Source organism: Zootermopsis nevadensis, unplaced genomic scaffold (assembly GCF_977971745.1).
Source record: "Zootermopsis nevadensis isolate Lab colony 2312 unplaced genomic scaffold, Znev_1.0 Znev_ptg000025l, whole genome shotgun sequence".
NCBI lineage: Eukaryota > Metazoa > Arthropoda > Insecta > Blattodea > Termopsidae > Zootermopsis > Zootermopsis nevadensis.
The window spans coordinates 3,933,669-3,959,536 of record NW_028259157.1 but is presented as its reverse complement, the minus strand read 5'-3'; the positions used below and the strand labels follow the sequence as shown (position 1 = coordinate 3,959,536).

General features: G+C 37.9%; 1 protein-coding gene across 6 annotated transcripts in view; it reads right to left on the bottom strand.

The window, feature by feature from the left end:
* Positions 1-25,868, bottom strand: part of LOC110840060 (Calcium-independent receptor for alpha-latrotoxin) — a 450,850-nt gene that overhangs the window by 177,203 nt on the left and 247,779 nt on the right. For 3 of the 6 annotated variants that reach the window (XM_087356023.1, XM_022084785.2, XM_022084786.2), the window contains exon 5: positions 1,562-1,601. The gene's annotated coding sequence lies outside the window, so the exon portion shown is untranslated. Of the gene's footprint in view, positions 1-1,561; positions 1,604-1,974; positions 2,761-3,637; positions 3,657-4,172; positions 4,191-25,868 lie in introns of those variants that run through there. The other 3 variants (XM_087356026.1, XM_087356025.1, XM_022084791.2) reach the window with 3 other exon arrangements.

The following is a 25,868-nucleotide window of genomic DNA, read 5'->3' as shown; positions in this document are numbered from 1 at the left end:
TATAATGCCTGCTTTGCACATGTTGAGAGATCCAATCTTGCGGCGATCAAAATTTAGAAACACTGGCTTCTACCTTTTATGCATTCTTTTCACGATGTACATAAAATTAATTTATTTAGGGCTGATCATGTATATCTGATAGAGCGTCTTATCTGTCGGCACAACTTAACTCGAGAACAGATCAACGTATTTGGATGAAATTTGATATGGACGTTATGCCACTGGGGACTACCCTAAAATCGTACTTTTCAATTTCTGACAATTGGTAATACCAACGACGGGCGACAAAACTTCTGAGGTGGGATCTACACTAGCGCCTTACAGCAGGGCCGTAAAATTATGTATGGTTTTTGATTTCTGGGAAATAAAAAATTCTGGAACAGCAAGTCTTTATAAAGTGCGACTCAGTGCGTAGGACAGCAGTACGCTATCTTAGAATAAAAGCGCCTTATAACACAGCGGTATTGATTTATGATACTTATCGGAGGTATTAACACCATAAGATTTGTATAGTTTGAAACTAAACCTGTCTAAGTACGACAACGGACGTAATCTTTATTAATAATTCAGAATTGTCTATGAACGCATTCTTGGGTTGCACCTCTCCAATCTTGTAAGAGGACAAGAAAAAATTAAAATTAGGCTGCAACTTTGATTACTTTAGGCTTCGGACAAGACCACTGGTACTTTATCACAATGCTAGGTGGACATTTTAATTCTGTTAATACCGGAGGTGTTGAGCCTTTTTCATGCAACATATTTTTACCGTTCATATAATAACCCCTACATGTATGTGTTTTTCTGTCTGGCTTGCAACATAATGTATAACCTCCTAGATACAGGAATTGTAAAAATAATCCAAAACGAAGAACACAGTGCGTGTAGCAAGAGTGTTCATTAAAATAATGCAATATTCTGGAAGCAGAAATCAACAGATGCAGAACTTTTATCAGTTCAGTGGTAGACCTACTGTGTAAGAAAGTTTCTTTGATTCCTTAACTTCTTAAAATATAAGTAGGCCTATATATTTTATAAGTAAATTCAATACATAAACACAGTACATTATTTGTAAAGGATCTTCTAGCAGTATATCCTAATTTAAAATTGAGAACGGAATTTATAGCAGTTCAGAATTTGTTCTGTTTTCTTAAACGGCAGACATTTATTCAAATAGGTAAAAGCAGCTAACGAGCAGAGAGTATAATAATATGGCTTCTGTTGTGAACATGTTGAAACAGATACTTTTATTAAATTACAATCACAAATAAGAATAAAGCTCTGAAGAAATTTTCTTGGAATCTTTTCTTATCATTCATGTCAAAAACTGTTTAAAATTCACCACGAAAAAAAAATTCCGTAATTTCTTGTATTGAACCTTTGTTTTATTTAAAATTCGTCTGAGTGTCAGATGTGCGCGTAGCATCTGCTAAGGTTAGCTTCTCCCAGAAACGCATAACGGATTCTTTATTACTTCTGTTTCGTACGGTCCCACTTGTCTGAACCCGCTACAACTGATCAACATTCAAACAACAATTATGATAAATTCCGTTAATGTACTCACAGCAGAGGTTGAAGATAAGTTTGCAGCCACTGACCACCTCCTGAAAAACAACAAAACATTAATATTTAACTCTTTAGCAGAAGATATGTTATTAAAACAGATAATTTTCATGTTTTCACGGCTTAGAGTATGAAGATGGCTGTCTTCTGAGTTGCAGCGTCGCAGTCTGGCAGAACTTTACCGACGTTTCAGAGATGCTTGCTACCTCCATCATCAGAACGATTGAAAGGTTGGTAAATTTCTACTTCTTACTCAGCGCAACAACCCAGAAGACAGCCATCTTCACTGTACATCTCTGGTGAGCCCTGTCGCTCGATGTTAGAGCTGTGTATGAGCCGACATTATCCGCTTGTATAAATCTTTCTAAACGTGTATCACTGTTTTCACCAATACTGTAAAACTGACTTACGTACATGCATTTGTTATAATCTGCTCGAGAACACGCGTTCCATTATTACTGTGATATGATACTGACATTGTGTTAAATTACGTGCGTCTACGTGGCACAAAAAGCATGCAATTTCGTGACGGATATTATAGCTACAAATATTTCTCATTTAATGTTGACGCCACTTGGGTATCCGTTCGTTTGTTACTCGAGATAGGAATTTCTGGAACAGCTAATTTAGCATGGATATCACTTGATCTGCAAAGGGCTTTCCGGACCGAGATGGAGCAGCTTATAGGGAATACATGTTCAACCCTTCTACCACCGCACTTGCCAGCTGGGGGACAATGCGCTTATCTTAACATGGCTATAAAAATTGCATTCTCATTGTCTCTCCCTGCACTCAATTATTCAAGCAACCCATTAATCACCAAAGCTTTTGGATTGCAGCTTTGTCTAACCAGGCTTCTTAACCTTCTCGCTTGTCACGTTAGATACATTGTACACCGCTCTCTTACTTGTTGTGTAATAACTAATTAATTACGCAGATGGGATGACAAATTTCATCCGATTATGAGCGCGAGCCAACTTGTATAGTGGATGGTAAGCTTTCCAGAATTATGTACAACAGATAGCGTCTCTTAAACATGACAAAGTCGTCAACTTGAGCTCTACAATAATTTATTCCGCGAATCTAAGGACCGCAGTGGCGTACCACGTTTCCAGTCTCTGGGTTTATAGCAACAGCAAGTATCATTCGCAATACGTAAAACATAAATGAAAGCAACTACATGGATCAGAGTCCATCTTGAGAAGCAGATATTCGCAATGGTAGTCAACAGATTCCCCGTCTCTTTTACATAGAAGTCTAACGATCATTATTGTAAATACGACTGCCTTCTACTTATGCTGCGCTACGTAACCCTGTATAAACTGACCGACGTTTCGGAGAACTTATTATCTCCATCATTAGGGCCCTGAAGATGGAGGCAGTTCATAACTCTGAAGCGTTTCTCATTTTCTGCCAGAAAACAGCCAACTTCATATCGTCGCCGTGAGAACCTGATATTTTACGTTGTCGTCTTCATAAGAAACTACCACTGAAAGAACTAAATCCACTCCACACCTTGCCATCCTACTTCCCTAAGACCATTTTAACACGACAATCTATATCCCTTCTTCCAAAACCTCCACCCAAATTTTCTAAAGAAGTCATAAATAATATAAGAATTAAAATCAAAATAAATCACATATAAAGAAGTATTAATCATACATCAATTAAAATAAACCTTTTAACATCAGCCGACACTGTCCCTAACACTCGGTAAACACAGCCTCGTTTCTGAAGCTACATTGCTCCTTGTGAAAGTGCCAGTGTTATGACGAAAGGTTTGTTTAGGAAAAGGGCCTATGTTATAATAAGTAATAAACTTATTATCTTATTACTTATAAACTTATGAGCACCCTGACGATGGAGACAGCAAGGACCTTTGAAACGTCAGTTAATTTCTACCAGACTACATTACGCAACAACCCAGAAGACAGCCTTCTTCATAATCGCTGCCATGGGCACCTGAAATCCCATTCAATACGAGTGGTGTTTAATAGAATTCGTAAATATTAAATGTTATAAATATAAAATAGTATATTTTTCTATGATACATTTCTTCAACTCATAACACATAACTTCATTTTGTACAGTGAACCGTTGAGAAGACAATCACTGGGTCGCACCGTGAACAAAGTGGACACGTTCACACACAGTTTATATCCCAAAGACTTAGAAGGGTTACGTGGCGAAAAACGGAACTATTCATTCAACACGAAGTAATGGTAGGCAGCCTCATACATGAGATCGCTAACGCAGATAACCACTGACCCCAGCGAGATTATATCTAAGATAAATTTGAATTCTATCCTGCCGTCTACGTCCAATTATTTCAAGATTTTTTGTTTCCAGGTGTTTCCGATTAAGTCTTTGCATGCATTCTGTACACATCACTCATCCCATCCGTTAAGATTACAAATTATGAAACTTTCTTCATAACCACGTTGCTTCCTTTTTCCTAATTCAAAGTGTTCTCCCCTGAATTCAATAATTTAATAACTCCAGTTTGTATCGCCGAACCGCGTGTTAGGTCTGGACGACTGTCCTCAGCCCAATGCACCGGTTCACCTTGACTCCCACTCCGAAACAAGAAACACGAGATTTCAATTACACGCCTAGTGCAGATGCCTCTCAGCACATCTTCGAGTGCTTCAGCCTGACTGTGCGTCGCGTTCTAATTCTTACGACAGACTATGTGTATCAGTATTTCTCAAATAGTGGATCGTCGTTGCGAGACATCGCTGCGTTATATCAGTAACAGAGATTATTAAGGGTCAAATAAGATAGAGAGTCTGTCGCTCATCTAAAACTCTCGCTTTATTTGGCTAGAATAAAGGAAAAGCATCTTCCTTGTTTAAAAGAATGTATGTGTAACTCTGAAATAAAAACTATATCAGCAGTTGTACAAAGTTGTGAGACGGAAGCTTATAAACCCAAAGGCGCGTTTTTCCTTCGAATTCACTAATCTGACGAAATTATCAGGAAAAAAAGGCAGCAGGTGCGTGTGTCGCGAAATTCTCTCGCCTGTTTTGCATAAAGCTGCACACACGCTAACCGCAAACGACTGTAGAACACCGCGGTCTGCATCCAGGGGAAAAAATAAAACTTCTGTTACTCAATTTCATTCCTTTAATTTTTAGATTATTTTCTTCGTTTCATATTCTTTGGAAGTTCGTTCCCTGTATTCCTTCCTTCAGTCATCTCTTCCCTTTGTCTCTCGCGTATCCATTACCTTCTCGTTCTTAACTCGGCTTGAGGCCACGACAGGTCACCATTCATCATCACCTCATTCTGCCTTATACAGCTTAGTACTTCAACAGGTCACACAGCTTCGCCAAATAATCCAGTGCCCCAAACATTATTATACGATCACAGAATCTTACGTTCCTAGGAAAATTGCAAAATCACCGAAAATTTATTTCCGCTCAGGACGCTGATTTAGGCTGAAACGATCCATTGTCGTCGAACTACTTGTAATCGGCACAGATCAGCAGTGCACAACAGTTGGGTAGTTAAAAAGGTTAAGTTAAAACGTAAAAGAAACGAAGACACATTTAAAATGTTAATACCTAGAGAGCTCATACTTAAAAACATTTTCAAATATAAAAACAATTGAATTCAACATGCTAACAGCACGCAAAAAGACAGACTTCAAAAACTATTAAAGAATTATAAATCGCACGTGGATTAAGAAACCAAGGACAAACGACGACCTCTGAAGAAACTTGTTGACTACTGAGGACGGAACGGGTCAACTAGTTGCCCAGATCTTTGACTGCTACATGATAATGATACTGATGATGATGATGGTAATGCTGCTTCTGCAAATTGCCGCTGTACCAAACAGTAAACAGCCTCAATTAGCAAATAATCATTATAATTTGCTTTCTCAGTGAAAAGCCGACTTTACGAAGCTCATTTAACGTAAACAGTTTAAAATATTGAACTACAAACAAAGACATGAAAACAATTTAAGAATCATTCTGAAGTTATGAAAGTTATGTGGGTGAGCGAGTTCACTCCTGCACTAAGCTAACTCTGTCCTCCCTGTGTAAAGTGTACTGTACCTGGACTCTACAGACCTAAACAAACTACAAACGTATTAACAACCTGGGAGAAACAGATGGCTGCAGGGTTGCTCTAGTAGCCCAGCTAGCTATCTCTAAAAGGATTACAGCCGTCGGTCTGTGTATATCGACACGTCTCTCTGTGGTGGCTCTGTCTGTCGCATGTCTTTTTTCGTTACGGAAAATGTAGGCATACCGTCTACCATCAGGAAAATCATTTGCCATTGTTTAATCGATCACAGCTTGAGATTAATATCTTATTCGCTGATGAATCCAAACAACATTTTCAAGAATAAAACCAGTCAAAAGGTACAGAATTCCGTCAGCGATGCCTTCGCACAAATATTGGTTTTTAGTTTAAAAGTATTTTTAGCCAAATTGTCTTTTGTTGTAGGTTTTACCATTATTTCAGGCGAAACACAAATAACTTTGAAGGGACTGTTATTGGTTTTAAGGAAAGAATTATATCTTTCTAACTTTCGTTCTTTTAATCTGGCTCTGGTGTTAAGTTGTTCGTAAGGCAAAGGCCTGTAAGTTGTTTGGGGTTGGCGTGAAGAATAAAACTGGACAAAGTGAAAACCGATGTATTTGGGTTTGACACAGCAAGAAGTGTATCCTGGAAACGAGCATAATCTGTGTTACGGTAAAAGTGTTTAAAAAAAATAAAATGAAATTTAAATGATTTTTAAAGACGTCTTAAATTTTCTTAGAAACTGACATCGAGAACCTAGGACGTTCTGCTTCGTACATTTTCACCAAGAACATTTTCGTTTTTAAAACTCGAACTATAGGAAGGAATATTTGTCGCTGGGTTAGGAAGAAAACACTTCAAACAATATCGCTCCAATATATCTATGACTCTGTATAAGTAGGTGTCGCTTGATCATTTGCTGTTAAGGAATATTCTGCTTCATCCTACAATATCCATGAATGCGTGTGTTATAACCGTTGCCAACGTAATGCTGTTAAGAGATTTTGGGCCTTATGTGATAAAGTTATATGTGGTTACTACTTCAGACCTTCTTGTCATTCTTGACGGGAAATTTACTAGTTATATTCATAGTACCACTTCGCTTTCGTCACTAGTTACCGTGTTAGTTACCCAATACATTTAACAATGAAATCGAGACAAACAACATGGAAGTGTTCGCTCTCTATACCCACACACAACAACACACATATTATTGCTGCAAAGTAAACAGCTTTGTTACTGAGCCAATGCAAAGACGATAGCTCTCCTAAGTAAACTAAGCTGAGGTCACACTGCTTCCTAATGTATTTCGTCTCCTGAGTTTCTAGGTTCATAAGTAATTTCATGACGCTGTATAAACTGCAGGTGCTGTTAGGTTCGTCTGAAATAAGAGTGCGGTTATGCGGGACATCTGTCGAGTATCGAACGAGGCCAGATCCAACTTGCTTGGTCTTCTGGAATTATTCTGAATAAACTGTCTGATGCATAAAATGGAAATGTAAACTGTGACAACCGACACAATACTTCAACTTAGAAATTCGTTTCATGCTTGACCGTTAGTCTTCTGTCTGATCTAAGATAGCGTGCAGTCTCGTCTAAAACTGGTAAAGAATTCACAATCCCTAGTATTTATATAATGTATGAGAGAGCGTGATTATAAAGTTTATTTTTTGGGGGGCTGAAATAGTTCATTTAAATATTAATGCTCCTTAAATTTTAAAATTTCTGTATGAATAATTTAAGAACAAATAACAAGAAAGAATTATAAATTTCTTTCTTATAGAGAGGCGACACATATGTCTACGAAACAAGCATAACCGTAATCAACATTACCATCATTAACTATGCAGGATTAAGCTTAATGCCACAGTCAAAGTATCTCCACAGTTTCCTACATTCACAATCCCAGTTTTCATTACATTAGCCACATTAGGACTGAAATTTCAATGTTTCGGATCGGGTATAATAAAACGGTGACTTCTTTCTGTCGTGTGTGGCACAGTCGTGAGAGTTAACGGAGATATCTAACTGCGTAAGATTTGAGGTTTTCACAGCGGTGAGTATGAAGATTTCTGTCTTCTGGGTTGTTGCGCTGTGTAGTCTGGTCGATGTTAACCAACGTTTCAGAGGTCATACTGCCTCCATCATCAGGGCGATTCATCAGGCAGTATGACCTCTGAAACGTTGGTTAACATCGACCAGACCCAGAAGACAGAAATCTTCATATCTAACTGTCTTTAGATCCTTAGCACATTCCATCAGTCCCCTAACTTTGAATTGTATTTTAAGTACCAACTACGAGCTGAAACTAGACCCTATATGAAATGAAGAACATGTAACAAGCAGGCCGTCCGATTTACAACACGCCGGGTAAAACAGGAAATTCTGGGAAGAACGTATAACGCCTACTACCCTGCTAATGCTTCAATTTGGTTCAGTTTTGGATGTTATGTTAGTGATCCATATCTGTACACAGTTTGCACGCGGGAGTAGCGAATATTCAGACTTATTTAAAGTCGTCAAATTTAACCTCAATGTTGCCCACTATCCCGTAGTTGTAATTATTAACACAGGCCTAAAGAAGTTGTATGCGAAATTTTTAGATATGTTTAAGATCTGTCTCTATACCTTTAGAGCTTAAAAAAGAACTTCCGACCACAAAGCTTTAATTCTAATCGTTACTCCCGGGCGCTCGTCAGACACAGTTCCGAACTAATGGGACTGTACAGGTAGTTTGTTAAATATATGAGCCTATAATTACAGCAGCATTAATTCACGAAGACGCCAGTTCTAAAATATCTGATTTATATGATGGGTATTAAACTAAATATGGCTAGAGGCATCTTATACCCTCGGTACTTAATCCCAATAACGTGTCAAATATGACGTCTTTTTGGGGCGTCGCGAATAACAGATTTATATAAAAGAGATAAGCTGTAATGCGTGCAGCTGTAAGCATCAACATTAATACCATTAAAGCAACTGATTACATATTTGCGTCATAAAATATTTTCGTAAAATCAAATATGAAAACATGCCCGGGATTGAATCCTAGACACACCACCGCCCAGGGAAGAAAATTCTTGAATTACTTAAAGCTTTTTAATCTGCGAACGTTACATAATATAGAATGATAATGCACAATCGCATTACCATTTTACATTACGCAAATAATTCAAGAATTTTTCAGGGAAACAAACTTTGCTTATTCGTGATTATATTGACCCGAAAGGGTTGAAAGGAGAGTAGTGATTCCTGTTACCTTTTTATGGTGTCAACCATTTAATGTACTATTCTGAAGAGAGTACACAGCGCTCCAAAGAGCATTAGTGAGCAAATTAACGTACTAATTGTGTTGAGAGATCAATAACAGAGAGAAGTTCCCAGACAGTAATAAATACTGCAAAGGTACTGAAACGTTCTATGTGTGTTTCAGCCGATTAAGTTAACAAGCTTTTCGGTTAATTTTCAAAATTAGTGCGTAAAAGTATTTTCAGTTTAATTACAGAGAAAGTCGTAAATTTCATTGAACTCCAAGTTAAATATTTGGAAGAGGATTCATTAAGAGTTCACTATGATAATTAACGCCCAAACGCAAAATTTGAAGCTCCTATTCAAAACTTCCTGTTGTGGTGTAGATCCTGAGTCACACATGCTACGGTTGTTTGCGTTTATTGCAGAAAGTACCATCAAAGTAGCTTGTATGGGGATGTGCACACAACGCTTCGCCGAAGATCTCATAATGTGAGACACGATGTAGTAAACAAAGATGTTAAAATCTGTTGTAAACATGACATGGAAAGTGTTGATCATCCTCACTTTATTACTTTTTAACATAACAGCTTCATACCTACAGTCCACGACTGTAATCTTGAGACTTGCAAGGAATGCAGAAAGTCCTCCTTCACCCCACTTCCTCATCCCGCGAGTCTCAAGATTACAGTCGTGGTCTGTACCTCCAGGAGTTTACACAGCATCACGTATAATGTCATATTGTTTTTTATGTCGTAAACACTAATTATCCCAATAAAATTATCACGTTAAGAAAAACCGGCCTTTACCATTGTAAAAACTCTCAAGTTATTGCTACGACTGGCGGATGACATTACGCGTGATAGCCAAGTTAAGAGTACTTAAAGGTGGGAAATTAAATCAGTCGGCGCCAAGTAACCTTCAAAAGTATGAAAACACTTCCGAGTTTCTGAAACGTAATCTAAATATCTGTGCCGAGGATCGAACCCAGACTTTCACTTCCTTTACTTAATTATCACGCAAAGCAGTTAGTAACGTAACTTAACTGGAATGAAAAGTAACTTATATCACGTGTTCCTCACTTATGAAGCATTACCAATCAATGCTCCAGCACGTTCAGAATTCGTAAGAAATTAAAGCCTATATTAATTTAAATATACGAAACGTTTAAAATTCTTCAGATAGACAGAATAATACGAAAGAGGCAGTGAAAAGGGAGATAAAACGAGAAAAAACGAAAAGTTCAATAGGCAAATTACATATTAAGCTTTAGAATTCAATTCTTCGTTTTACAACGGTCCGATTTACGACATTTACACTGTCATCAGCAGATCGAGTCAGGAAGCAGAAATTTGCAATATACGACTCATGTTCCGAAATGTATAATGTATAATGGCCAAAGTAACGAAGTAGGACCAATGACAGTGTGATTATTTTACTGAAATGCATCAACTGATAAGATTATATTGTAGAACACCGGTACCGTAATGCGTCAAGCCAGCACTTTCCTGGCATGCCTGGGGCAAACGGGAAAGCCCTCGACAACAACAGATGTTCCCGGACTGGATTCAAAGCTTACCTCTGAAATTCGAGTAAAATTAGTTTCTGTTGTGCCAACCAGATCGGTAGAGAATGCGTTGATGCTTACCTCCACGCTCTCCAATAAGATCATGCAAGATCTAAGCACTGCCTTCTTTTTATGGCATGAATTCATTCCTCATTAGATATTTCTTTTTACAAATCCCACAACACGGCCCCCACTATTCCTATCAAATTTCTCCTCGTGCGCAAGTCAGTAGCCATTTCTAAAATAATGGACAGTGTAATTCAGTGCACGAGATTCGCAGACACGGGCCACAGTACAAAACTTCAAGGACATAAAATACAGATGTCATCATTTGTAGCCAGTATACAGTTCAATGATGTGACGTTGAATACAACCATAAAATAATAATTGATAATTATATAAAATAAAAAGAATAAGAGCTAAGTAGTCTCAGTGTATTAAAAAATGTGGATCCTATATCGTCTTTAAAAGATATGAAGATTAAAGTATACAAAATAACTTACATAAAATTATTTCGCGTTGCGGGTCACTTTCTCAGTTTCAGCGTTTTGTTCAGACAGGCCAATCCTACAGCACTTCCCCTCACCCGTATCATACCGGCCAGGAATAAAAACTTAAAAGCACTGGGATAACTCTAAACTGATCAGAAAGTGTCTAAAAATGCAGAAAATTAACCTGCTGATTAGTTTGTTCCGCAAGAGCTTACAAACACAAGCATATTTGTACAAACGAAGTGTCTCTATTACCTTCTACCCAATTCTCTACTGCAATACTTCAAGGGTCGTGTCAATTGCGTACACAATTACGAGATTAACCTGGCCTGACCAGCTGTCTGCCCCATCTATCAAGTTCAATTCAGGTTTGAAGGACTCTTCATGAATAGTAAAGTAGTTCTCACGTGGTCAAACTGTCGTTTATTGTCTCGCTGACAACAGTTTTGTAAATGCTTCCCATGTTCAAGTATCCTGTTAGAAACGGAACGCAATTGGGTTATCCAGAATCACATATTTTTCAACGCCTCTACAAGCAAAATCCAAAATCCAAGCCACAATTCATGAGGTAACGTGAACTGTTTTAATCACACGATCGCATCTGATAATACTTTGTTTCGGTAGCCAAATTAGACACGTGCCTTGAAATTTCTCTGCCAATATTAGCTTCTATTTATTGCTTTCAACCATGCATGTTACCTAACAATTCCGTGTTATATTCGTAATTTAATTATCCTAATTACATTACGTCTACAGGAGGCATACAGACTATAAAGTTTCTTATTAAAATATGTTCTCCGTTTGACAGAATAACGTATTTATTCGGCTTGGCTGAACAGTTGAGCACAGCGATAACGCGTGCGACATGGTTTGGTTGAATATCGGCTAACAGTCGGAAGAACAAAATCTAAACGTTTTCCGCATTATGAGAATGGAAACGTACGGAAAACGAGCCAGTTTATGGTTATTAAGTTGCAGTATGTACTTATGTAGTTTTATTATTTCAGTATGTAAAACTGTTAACAGTTACGTAAATAAAACTACAGTGTCGTTCGCATTCATAATGTTTGATTCTTTCAGCACAAAAACCCTGGTATCGTTAAGCTGTAGGTTTTTTTAAATCATTATTATGTGGTAATTAAATCAACTGTTTGCGTGTGTAGTCTCAGATTAGTCTTGCCCCAGTTTACCATTTCCGGAATTTATTCACAAAGCTGCGTGATTTATAAAAAAAACGTTCCTGAGTCCGCGCCGTGTCGTCTCGTCAACCACACAATCTCTGCTCTGGTCTTTGACACGTGTTCAAACACGTTTCCCACATGTCAGACTTTATGTTTAACTTTTCAAGTGGACTGGTGACGACGGAATAATACATATTCAAAAACCGACATGGACAAGGGTGAATTATTATAAGAAGTTCTATATGCGTAGGATAACTAAGGGTGGCTTATGGGGAGGGAGTATCTATGTGTCAGCATTTTGTTTGTTTGCTTGTTTACAGGTTCATTACGCGTCTGAGTGGTATTTTGAACAGACGGGCTGTCAGCCTAGCGATGGCTGAAGAAAGGAATCAGTTTTTTTATGACAGTAAGTGAAGAATTTTACTTCCGCCCTTCGTAATATATAATAGCGATAATGATAATAATGGCCGGTGGAGTAACCTACAGCCTCATCTGGAATCTGAACCATGGTAAGGTAAATGAGAAGAATGATGATAGATTCAAAAGCAATGGGTAAATTTAATGAATTTTTACGGAATTTTAAATGTAAGGGCTGCAGTGTGTCTTCTGGCGTGAATTTCAAGTCAAGTCATATTGATGCGTACCTAGCAGCAAGGTAAAATATTTTCCTGAGTGTTTCGTTAAAGCTCTCAAGATAATTGAAATATTTTAATTTCAGAATTTTGACCCCTACGAAGCAAACGTTATCTTTGTTTATGTTTGTTTTTTCCTCTTATACAAAAAAAAAAACCTGCCAACGTTTATTTCAACTTGGTAATTTCCTTAGAATTTTCGAGTTAAGCATTCACATCGGGTTTACAATATGAAGCTCGTATTAGATAAAATTAAATTAACAGCAAAAGGGTGTAAAACAATGCAGGTGTTTCTGGTTATTTGTTAAAAATAATATGAATAACATTAAACAGACAACTTAGAGTTAACCACTACCATTTTAATGTTTTCAGGATAGTTTATAATGAAGTTACAAAAAAAGCGACTGTTTGCTCTGCCATTTTATTTACCTGTCTGTCCGCAAGTAAACACGAAAACGGCTGAACAGAATTCTAATAAGTCTTAAAACTGGGGAGAGTCACTAAAATTTGTTGACACGTTCAAATTTTAATTGAAATCGAAAAAAAAAATACACGAAGACGTACTGACCGTAACGAAACATGTTTCGAACAAACGGCGCAGAGAAAAATAAACAATGTACATTTTCCTAGACTTGGTAATTAGGTAAAAAAGCAAAAATGATGTTGTGCCATCACCTAATTCGTACGAGCTGAAATTATTTTAGAAACATTTTATATTGGAGTTAGAGCCTGATTTATATTATTTATAAGAGAGCATCGAGTGTTACTGTTCAAAAATTAGAATCTAAAGGGAATGGCATCGCAGAGGTTACGCGGATTCCATACAGAGCAACTTGTTCTGACTCCTTCTTGAAGAAGTTAACGATTTCACCTAAGTGACAAATGTTGATTCATTACAACAACAAGAAGGTAGTATGTCTACTGTATGATGCATGCGTAATACACACGACGTTTCGGCAGTTGGCTGTACTTCCGTCTTCAAGTGACCTGTTTAATTTGAGATATATTTACGTATACTTAATTTATTACCGTTTTCTATCTTTATGTTAGTCGAATGAGTGTGAAACGTGGTCAGAATTTGTATTAAAGTTGCCAGCGGTTTATATTTTAAAAAATAAAGATATGTAGGTATAACGACTACCAATCATCCAAATACGGAAGTTCAGCCAACACCAACTACTTTGTATAGGCCTGTAATAAATACAGAATTTTCCAAAAATATTTATACACATTATAATATGGAGTATCAACCTTATTATCGATCTCACCGCTTTAAACTTTGTGCCACGAAGTTAACGGCGGCCTGAAGACCTACACTAGATTCACTATTTCACTAAATGCCAATGATGACTTATGTAATGGTTTACTTTATTAAAATGCCTTCATTTTATTAACTTTGTGTGTGCACACATCTTTTTAACATTCTCTATGTATAAAAAATTTAAACTTTAATTCTCACTGAACGGTGCGCAGTTAAATATAACATATCTATTCCTTTACCACGATAAATTTAAAAGTAGACAAACAATAAACGTCCCAGGTTGACTTGTACAAATAACAGGAAATAATAAAATATGTATGAAGAGAAAACAAAGGTTAATATAAGATTAAGTGGTCTAAGAAGAAGTTTCGAAGTGAAGCAGCAGACTAAATAAAAACTACAGTGGTCAGAGTCTAACTCAGAACTGCAAACATTGATTTTAGAATCTTACTCCTAATATCCGAGACAAAATGCCTAAAGAAAGAAAGGAAGTGACTTGATGCAGAATTTTTTTTGAAAATCTGCTTGTTCAACGTCTCCATGTTAGTGGTTTCAGTGGCCTGCATATGCCTACTCATTTTAAACAGTCGGAACTGAAGGCGATGTCTGAAACTTTTCCCACGGGTTTTCGATTGATTTCATAAATAGCTTATCCCTAGACTTCTGAGCTATTGTTCCGGTGCTCCTGCATAGAACCTAACTTTGCACGCACACATATACACAATGTAAAAACTGGATCTCGTATTCCTAAAACCCTCTGTTTATTAATAAATGAGAGAGAATAAAGTGCGATAAGATATTATAAGTTTCTCAGTAAAATTCAGATACAAGACAGGCTGATTACCGCTGTTCTAGTAAGACCAGTGTCTGCTAATAATTCCATCTTTTGTATTTAACAATTTAGAAAAGAAACATTTTGGTAACAGCCAAAGTCTTCTGAAGCACAAATTTATATTACAGGTATTATCATGAATTAACTTGCAATTTAACAGAAAACAGGCTAGACGGAATGGAATTAAGTAGCTCCAACTTGAAGATGGTTGTCTTCTGGGTTGTAGCGCCGTGTAGTCTGGTTCTTCGTGAGGACCTCAATTCCTACTTGGCTCTAATTTACCCAGAATTCATTTTCTCGCAAAGTATCTGGAAGTAAAACAGCCACTGCGTCCAAGCACATTGATACTCATCTCAGTGTGTGATGAAATGAGATTTCAGCGCTGGTGTGGGGGGCAAGCGAAGCTTAAGCGGAATGGTTATTTAATGTATTTTAAACTAGGAAAAGATGCCTCTATTAAATAATCAAGCCGACAAATATGAAATGAAATTTAAAAAAAATAATACTGAAACAGAATCCCTCAGCCAGTGAACTTCACATAGGTTTTATGATGACAAAGTTGATTGTATTTAAACCAGCTTTAATATTTGCGTCCTGTTGTGTTACGTTGGCATGTTTATGTTACGTTATAAATCTGTTATGCCGAATATTTCTTGAGGGCCTGATGGTGTTCAGCGTGTCAGAACAGTCTCTGTGTTTTACGAAAAATGGAATTTAGTTGTGTTTGTAAAAGCCTGACTTTTGTTATATTTTATTATGCTTTGATATGTTAGTCATGTGTGTAAAATAAGTACTGAAAAAGAAACTAAACTACTGAGCAAGTTAAGCTTGCTATTCATAATATTTGCCATGCAAGGGAAATTATTCTCTTTGTGGTGTAGCAATGGGGAATTATCTCAAGGCTGCCGTGCTGGCAATGATAAATTAACATGCACAAATCATAACGTGGAGAAACGTACGTGAAGCTTATCTGTACGTATATACTCGTGCATACAGACGGCTCAAAACTGTAACGAAAAATTTGTTTGGTGGTAGCAATTTTCATTCGTATACTGAGAATCCCGGGTTCGGATCTTGACTCAGAGACATAATATCCTGACTGAGGCTTTCCTTGGTCCTTGAAGGCCAATTCTGGGAAAGTACTTTGAGATATGTCACGATCGCTGACACAATCCTCCGAATTCATCATTCACAATCATTCTACCACTCAATGATACACAAACGATGCTCTGAAATATGTCATTACAGAGACCAAGAATTTATCAATCAATAGACCTAGCAACTGAAGTCGATGTTCGGTAAAACTGAAAAGAAGTACACAATTCCTTGACTGTACTTAAAGTACTCTTGTGTAATAATTTATAGGCAGGAGTATTTTGAAGTGTTCATACTCATTAAGTGGTTTCTTGCCTCTAAGTCGTCACTTGGCACAGTTAAAGTCGGAATGCAAAATACTGTTTTCCTCTGCCTTCACATTGCTGAATTATGGGTTAACTTCTGTAATTTGGAGGCAAATCGAGTAGAAATTCCACCACTTGCTTTTTTCCTGGTTACTTCATACAAGAGGAGAACTTATCACAAACATGGTTGTCTTCTGCGTTAGAGCGTCGTGTAGTCTGGTAGACGTTTATCAAAGTTTCAGAGGCCCTTGGTGCCTCCATCATCAGGGGGCTACAACCCAGAAGACATCCATCTTCGTACTCACCACGGTGAATGTCTCAAATTCAATCACCATCGCGTCTTAAAAATGCTCTGGTCGCCCTGCATCTCAGGTAGAACAAAACTGTTCTTAACACTTCTCAAAATAATGTACCGTGTTCAAATTTTGTCTGAAGGGAGCAGGTAGTTCAGAAGCAACATTAAAGTAGCCGAAAGAAAATAAGCCAAATACAAGAACATAGTAGTCGAGAAATTCTCAGTCACAATCTACATCATGAACTTGGTCAAGACTGTTCCTTCATACACATTTGCAGTTCGCCACATATAGACCTAATACCTCCATACTAAACAAGCCTTTCAGTTTATAAAGACGTGTCATTACAACCCACGAACCGACCAACTTAAGTCAACAGGTTTCCTGCGATTGGAAGAGATAAGAATAAACTTTCTTCTTCTTGTCTCCAAGGGTTAGGAAGTCTATTCCTTCCACCATACTCAAAAACCTCGTCCAGCGTCAATGTGTTCCCTTTAGGAATGAAGATTAACTGAGTATTGTTAAAAAATATGCTTACCGTAGTTCATCTGCTGGCAGCTACAGCTTTGGGTGTAATTTCTACTTCACACTTCATCCCGTACCATTATAGTTCCACGCGATGTTCATCCAACTGTCTACATTTATTCTATCTGCATGGTCTGTCCCTCTATCCCCATGAGCTGTAGTCCTTAAACTATGGATAAATATCGGTCTACAATGTAGGCCTATACAATATGTACTTTTTCTTAACCGCGTATACCCAGAAGTCTGTTTTCCGTGGTGTTGCGCAGATACTGACCGAAATTTCAGAGTTACTTGTTGCTCATCGTCCTGATGATGGTGGAAATAAGTTCCTTCGAAAAGTCTCTCAATATTTACCTGACTACAGCTTCCTAGAAGACAGCATATATCAAGTTATAGATCTTAAAAGTTTTCATTTCTGTTGCATATTTTTTTTTCCTTTTTGTGACATCACACTCGAATGTTAATTTCGTATTTTATTACTGTTTTAAGGAATATTTAGTATCAGTTGACCAACAGACGTTACTAGCATTAGCTGGCATCAGTCCATCGAAAGGCGCCTACCACTCAAATACGACACACAAAAAGCGAACATCTGTGTACCAGAAACGATTCGAATACGCGATCTCAGCAAGCGAGTGGTCTGAATACCACACAGTCCCCGATATCGGGTAGTTTAAAAATTTCTACCAGAATTTTATTTTAATGGCAACAAATCTTAGATGTCAGTTAAAGAAACTGAAAAAGAAATTAAAATATTTAAGCCTGAGATCTGGCAATCCCCACACGAGAAATGCAATGTCTATTAATTTATACAGCGATCCATTTCCGCCCAAGATAGGCGCGGAGATTGAATATAATTGTGCTCGCTCCTTTCACATGGGGCAGAGTTTTCAAACTTGTTTTTCTTCTTCGTTCTCAATACTGTAGATTGGCACCGGGGCAGACAAATATTTCTACACCTCTGTCTCTCTCTTCTCTCTTCCTACCTCTCCCTCTCCTATCTCCAACTAATCTTTCAGTTTCGTCTGTAACACGCAAATACACTTAAAAAAGTAAACCTAATGTCTCTTGGACACTTTGAACTGACAGTTCAAAATTCATGGAATGCTAACAGAGAACACCTGTCCCCTGCAAGTAGTCGACAAGCCACAGACACGATTGGATTCATCTGGAGCACAGACGATGTGAAACACACAAATAATGAAGGCCAACAGTGGACACAGTCCAAGCAAATTGTTAAGAAACAAGAAAATATCAAATTCCGATGTCTACGTGTCTAGCGCAAACGGAGTGAGACAAAAACTGGACACTGTTCGCCAACCGAAACTAATACAAACTTGCAGCTTCAGTAATTAAAAATGTAATTAAGTCTGACTTTATTACAACATATTATTATTAACCATTTGTCACTGTATATACGGGCTGAATCACACAATGCATTATTATGTAAAAATTTCAGTAACTATTAAGTGTCTGGTTATTTATAACGAAAATGCTAATGCAGCTGATGTGACTGTCCTACAAATTTCACCAAGTCCAGACACTAATGACAGTGTAGGCCTAATTAATTAACGCCACCAACAAACACTAACGCTCGCACTTAAGAGATGACCAAGCAAATATGAAGTAAAAACTACCTCATTAAAGGCCTTTCTGGCCACCTGATATATTCGCTGTCCTAAACGCAGTTTTCAGGGTTTTTTTTTTTTTGCTCGTTTCGGCTGTCGTCTGTGTCAGCGTTCCTCAACATTTTTGGTACGGTGGACGCTCTCCTCAAAATTATCTCATATACTTCGATTAAACAGAATATAAACTAACTAGAATTTAGATGTCATGTCTTTACTCGAATGTGTAAGTGAAGAACGCGATAGAAAAACTTACAATTCGCAGCAGTGTATCAACGAAATAAAAAAGTGGAATCTACTCGGCCACATCGTGATCATCTCAGGCACAACTTGTGAACTTCCAGGAGACCTCGGACCTCCAGTTGAGGAACACTGGTCTAGACCAGTGTTATTCAACCTTTTTTGTTCGCGTAATCACAGATATAATTTCTCTTCAACTTTGTACCCCCAAAGTTGTTGGTGTATAATTCAAGTTATACATATTATATAATCTACATCTAAAATAAGTCAAATAAATTACATTACTGATTCTTCAGTGTTTATCATAAAATAATATATACATTTTTTTTAAATTTCACGTACCCCCTAAGATGTCTTCGCGTACCCCAGGTTGAATACCACTGGTCTAGACCACTGATGGTACTAATGCATTATAAAATTTCGATCCAGATGACATTATTATCATCACTTTATATAGTCAAGGCTTCCAATCATACAGTTGAAAATCTTGTACACAGAAATTAAAAATGGCGTAATTTTAATTGCTGTTGAAGTGACAACGTTGAGACCTTCTGCCCCTCATGCGTCGTCTCTCATTGGCCCATTCCCTTAGCCTTCCCCTCCTCCAGTACCAGAGAGTCCCTCCGCTTGTCATCATCGCAACTTCAGCCCTGAAGGTGGAGACAGCATGTTTCCCCGAAATGTTGGCATCCACCGACGCGTCTATAAGGCGCCAAGGCACAGCAGGACGGCACCACGAGGAAGGTCTATATTTAGTTTATCAAACTAAAATGTAGGATGTATCTGTTAAGTGATTGTTTTGTGGTAAATACATCTTCGATCACACGTGAATGTGAAGGTTGTGACTGAATTCGGACAATGGATGTATGGCTCGGTGACTCTGCAAGTGATTAAACATCCAAGTTTAAGGTTTTTGGAGACAGAACTTCGTGTGACGCGGGACCGCGTCTAGACTTCCAGAACGTGCACGTGGGTTTGCGACAGTGTGTTTTGTAACAATCGTCCTTCCCTGCTAACACGCCGTTCTAAAAAGCCATCTTTACCGTCTTCTAATTCCTGTGTCTTGCTTTGGATGAGAGATTATCGGCCTCCACAGCAGTATTAAAAACGAAAATATCCACAAACCATTACTGAGCCAAATTACTTTCAAGACCTTCCGCCGGTACAGACAGGGTAGCTTTAGTTATAACATACTGTAATTACTACGGCTTAGTGCATAATCTCTACTTTCTGAAAGCTGTCAGAGATAACGTCAAAATACCGCTCAGTCGCCATGTTTGTAATGTTTACCTCATAAAAACAGTTTCATGCTATGTTTTATGATTTATCACCATGCCACATTTCACCTGCATAGTTACAATGATTCATTAGTTATATCTATCAAACAGAGAAGTAAAAAAGTAAATAGGTTCACAGATTTCTCCCTGTAACCATGTTGTTATTTTTTTCAACAAATGATATCTTCACAAATTATTGATATTTTTAGGGTACATGAACACACGAAATTTTAGGTCTGTACAATGCGCTCACTATGACTAGAAGCGTGGATGACGTCACGGCTAGTGTGCCACTCGCTGCCCGCCTGTGGTTGCATGCTTATGACCTGAGCTAAAAACATTTGCCACTTACTTGTAGCTCCATAAGTTGCAATAATGTAACGTGGCGAACTTAGGGACAAAGATTTTTCTGCAATAATAGTGAGACAGACAAAAAAACTCATACTCAGTACTCTATTATTGATGGTAGCTAAATAAAAAGTATGAATCAGGAATTATGTCCATACCAATTTCCATTAAAATTAACCATAAAATTTACGAAACGCGGGCAAAAATTTTACACAGTAAAGACGTTCGTAAATGTAAAAAAAAAAACATAAATTTTAGATCATATTATTTTCTGTATAGTGAATGCAAAATAACACTGAGTTTTGTTGATCGTTACAAATACACACGTGGGTGGGAGGGAGGGGAACACCGCGAATCCATAATACAAACGAAGAGATACTAGCCCAGTCTTTTTTTTTTTGTATACTATCGGATGTAAAATTATTACGTTTAGGCTGTTAAGCAACACGTGGTGCGGTTACGACGTGTGCCTACATTGCTTCCACTTTATATTTCCTTTTGTCCACAAAATGCACAGTCGTGTAAATGTCACTGTATCTCAAAATACCATCGATTGTGTCGAAATTAAAAGGAAAAAATGTTTTCACGAAAACTCTCAATCCTCAAACAGACTCTATTCCGTCCTGCTGTCCCTTGCCCCTTCCATATTTCCTTCCGTTTATATTGTAACGTTGATCAAGCTCGGAGTTATTTTGCGTCCACTGTATGGTACAGTATTAGCTGAGCTAAAACTGATAGTGCCATCTTCCATGTCAGCAATTTTATAATGCTAGAGACGGCGATCATGTTCTTTAGTAGGGTAATATGGAATCCAAGTTAGCAGACTTATAAGCAGCTGAGGTCGTATGGCGAATTCAAGAAGCTTCTTAAAATTAATCACGGAAAAGAAAATTCTCGGTCATGGTCACTAAATAAAGCTATATCGGGAAGGAAAGTGGGCTTGTGGTCCCCTTTTCGTTTAAAAACGGTGGGCTCAGCAGCAGCAGAGCGAAGAGAACACAGTACATGGCAAAATGAAACATGGTATATCCGATGAACATTATTTTCCACAAGACAGATGACAGCACTAGCATCACAACACATTCCACGCAGTTGGACGTAACACGTTTGCTTAGTGGTGTGAATACACACACGAAACAGTCATGGAAAACAATAAGCCGTCACGATTATAATCAATTAATCGGACCGGTAACTCTTTTAGTTCTTAGTGGCTGATTACTTTCTTTAGTCGACTGAACACACGACTTTATGCAATAATTTTTAACTATCAATGCAAAGCTGAACCTTATATCTAACTTAGACAAGTCATCTAATATTATCAAGGCAGATAAGTCAGTATAGTGACGGGCTGGACGACCGGGGTTCGATCCCCGACGGGGGCAGAGGATTTTTCCTCTAGCCTCTGCGTCCAGACCGGCTCTGGGGCCCATCCAGCCTCCTCTACAATGGGTACCGGGGTCCTTTCCCGGGGGTAAAGCCGGCCGGGGCGTGATGCCGACCACTCACCCCCATCTAGTGCCGAGGTCAAAGAAGAGAGGAGCTATACCTCCACTCACCCCAAACGCCTAAATGGCGTATAGTGGGACAAACTTTACTTTACTTAGTAGGGGAGGACGGGGGAATTGCGGTCAGTAAATTATCTGACGGATGCTTTCAGCTAATTCTGCCACCTAGTGTTTGTTCATTATATTAAAAGTGAATTACGCCAGTTGCGTGTGGCTCTGTTACCGAGACAAGTTAAAAATGTTCGTTTTGTTATGAAATTTTTTATTTTTTTAATTTTTATATTGTTTCTCTTTAGCGACCAAAATTTACCCATTCTCCCCTAAATATCTAGTATATGAACTGGAATTGGGACATAAGAAATTCAAACAGAATTTTGGTCGTAAAAATCATTTTTGATCGCGGAAATATGGTTGGAGATGAGAGAATAGCGTTAAAATGTGTCGTGATGGAACCTTCTCTTGTGGTTTTGGTTCCACAGTGCGTGTTCTAGTGCAGGTCTGTTAAGTTTTCCCCTTTCAGCTTGATTAATTTACAGCTACCATGTACTACAATTCTCAATTCTGAGCTTTAGCCGTCATACCATTCCATCGTCTCTAAGATAACTGATAAAGTATCAAAATTAATAATTTACTTTATGACTAAAGCTATCATTTACTGTTTTAATTAGCTGTTATTTGATTGGCATCCTACAACTCATTATCTATTCATTCACAGATCAAAGTATGAAAGGCAGCACGTTAATTGTGACATTTTATTCGGACGGCAAACTATTAGCTACCTTGTGTTTCAAAATTAAGAATATCCAAAGAAATTTAAATGTCAAGAATCCCATATATTTATCCATATTTCTGGAACAGAAATATCATATTAACAGAAAAACTATCACGAACTGGGTTACTGGTCACAAACATAGAATATTCTTTAGCTAAATCAATAAAATTACCTGACAGTCTAGCACTTCACGAAATTCTGTAAACGTTGCATAAATCATTTGCAAACTCTGATCAGAACTCAGTCTCGGCTCCCAAAATATTCATGGTCATTAAGACCTATGGCACCACAACATCCATGAGCCTTACATATCCCACATAATCAATTATAGCTAACCTAACGTTAGTCACGAATGTTAGCACAAACTTAATGACACCGCACACCAAGTTTCTATTTCTTATGAGATCCCACTGACCCTCGCGCTCAAGTAATTAGTACAGCTGTTTTGTATTTGAGAAGTATCTGGTTCAACTATCTGCACTGAGACGAGCTATTGTGACCGAAAAATTTCGTTGTTTTCCTCAGTCCTTCGGTAAATGCCACGACTCTTTCCTTCAACATTTTTTCCAATTCATTAGTCGTGCTATCATTCGAAGCGAAATATTCTGGGAAACCGACAGCATCATTAAATAAACTACAAACAGATAAACTTCACTGGTGCCAATGTGGCACGTATACTTAATTATAAGATGTTATTTAATGTAGACTTCTGCCAATTCTTGTAATGTTAGATCTTTGAAAAAAATCATTATAATTTAATATATTTTATGTACAATGTAAAAAATAAATGAAATTTAATACGATATAAATATCGCGCAAAATGAATATTTACTCTACAAATGAAAATACCCCTGGACGTAAGCAGGTGTGACGTGCAGACAAAGCGATCACCATTCTCAAACAAATTCAGAACACGTTTCCTCACTGTACATGAACTACTTGATGTATGTGTCAATGCTGTAACGGATTACTGCAACAAGATAGGCTAATCAGTTTACAGAGCAGTGCATCGCCACACTTCCCCACACAGCTATTGCAGGCACTGGAGCTGTACTTTGTGATAAGTTTCAGCTACTGGAGGCACTCCCTCGTTTTGTTAAATTCCCTTCATCCTTCCTTCATCATTTCCGTTTCTATTGCACTTTTAATCTCATTTCCAGCAGCTCTGGCTGACGAAGTTATGTGCGTTCTCAACGGACACGTGAGGAGTTATATAAAGTGAGCACATGTCTAATTATATTTAATACTTTCGTTGCTGAAATAAAATTTTTCATAATTCCGTCCTCTTCATACTACTTGAGAAAATTTACATGTTATTACATGAAATTATTTGTATAAATTTAACGACGTACAGTCAACTGTTTAAGTTATGAGTATAATAATGGAACATGAGAAAATTATTACAAATTTCAAATTAGGAGGAACTGTGCGTAGTGTATACAGGCAGATATTTGAGTGAAGGAACTGGTAGAAACGTCAATCACGATTTCTGGATCCTTACAGCTGTTTAATACCTGCAAGCTTTCGGTTAAAGTGGTCTTGTGTATTATGGTCCTACTGAATTCTGTTGACGCAAAAACAGAACTCACCAGAGACGTTTCATTTTATCTTAAGATGATTCTTAAGCCAACATTCGCTGGATAAGTACAAAATACACATTAAAATACCATACAACTAGCGGGACCTAACTGTACGATTAGACCCAAAAAGCATTCAACTATGAAGTCCATGAAAGTATTTTTTTGAGATGATGAATGTCACACACACACACACACAAAGGAAACAAATCCTACTTTTAAGGGGTTTCTTGACGTGTTCACATAATCCCGCCTCTGTATTATATCCTGAGCCAGATTAAATAAAATCCTAAATCCCACGCCATACTTGTTTAAGATCAACTTTAATATGACTTTCCCAGACTGAGGTTTTACTTCGGGACCTCCCGGTTACCAAGTAGGAGCGTTAATCAATCGACCACGCTTAAAAACAAATTACAACACAAAAGGTATGATACCTGTGTTATGAAGATAAATTTCAATGTTCGTTATTACTTTTCCAATGGCAAATAATAGTCTCGTTAGTACGAATTTTTCTATTGCACAAATACTGTTGTCACTTCTCTTTATTTCTGTTTGTACTATGCCTGCCTCTTATTGCAACTCAAGAACCACGACTTACTCTTTAATATGTACCATGCATCTTTGTGAAACGTTCCACAGTTTTGCTTCTGGTGGTAAGCCATGTTGGCGTTTGAGGGGGGTGGAGCAATGGTTGAGAAAACCACTGATGGATTATATTTAACTTCTCACGGTCAGTTTTGTCATGAAACAGACTACCTTTCATTGCTGTGGATTTCAAAGAAGTGAAAGACCTCGCGCCTATATAAAAACAACTAGTAAAACAATTTATTATAAATTATTGTCTCGGTGCCTAAGCACTCCACCACAAAGACGTAGGGAGAGCAGAAGTATGGCTCCATGTATTCTTAATCTCGTCATAAGACAGGAGAATTTTCGGCTTCAAGAAGCGGCTGCTTTATCCCTGATAAAAAGCCAATAACCATTGAACTTTATAAGGGAATCTGGTGCCTATGAACCAAGTTCTGGAATGTGGTCGTTACTCTGTAAAAAAATTTTGCTTTACGTGTGTGAGCAACTGACACTATCAAAATCAATACCGAAGCGAGCAACCCGCTGAACTACCTCAGCCCCTCTCACCAGCGCCAGTGTTACCTCTTTCAGCCCTTCTTCACATCTCCTATCTGCCACCCTAGCGGTTATTTCACGGTTGAGCAAACGCCTGTTCCTACAGAACGCCCATTCGCATGATGCTTTCTCACCCAATGGACTTGTCCAAACCATGAACCAGCTATTACCAAAAGATATAAGCTCCGTTTTACAGATAGTGAAGTTGGCGGCTCGAGTGATTGAGGTCAGCGTTTTCGTACAGCAAACTGACGTGTCATTAACACACTGGAAACACAGGACACCAGAAATATCTGTTTACATTCTGCGCAAACACAAGCAATTCACCTTTCAACTGAAGACTCTTACAGTAGTACAAGTTTTGGGG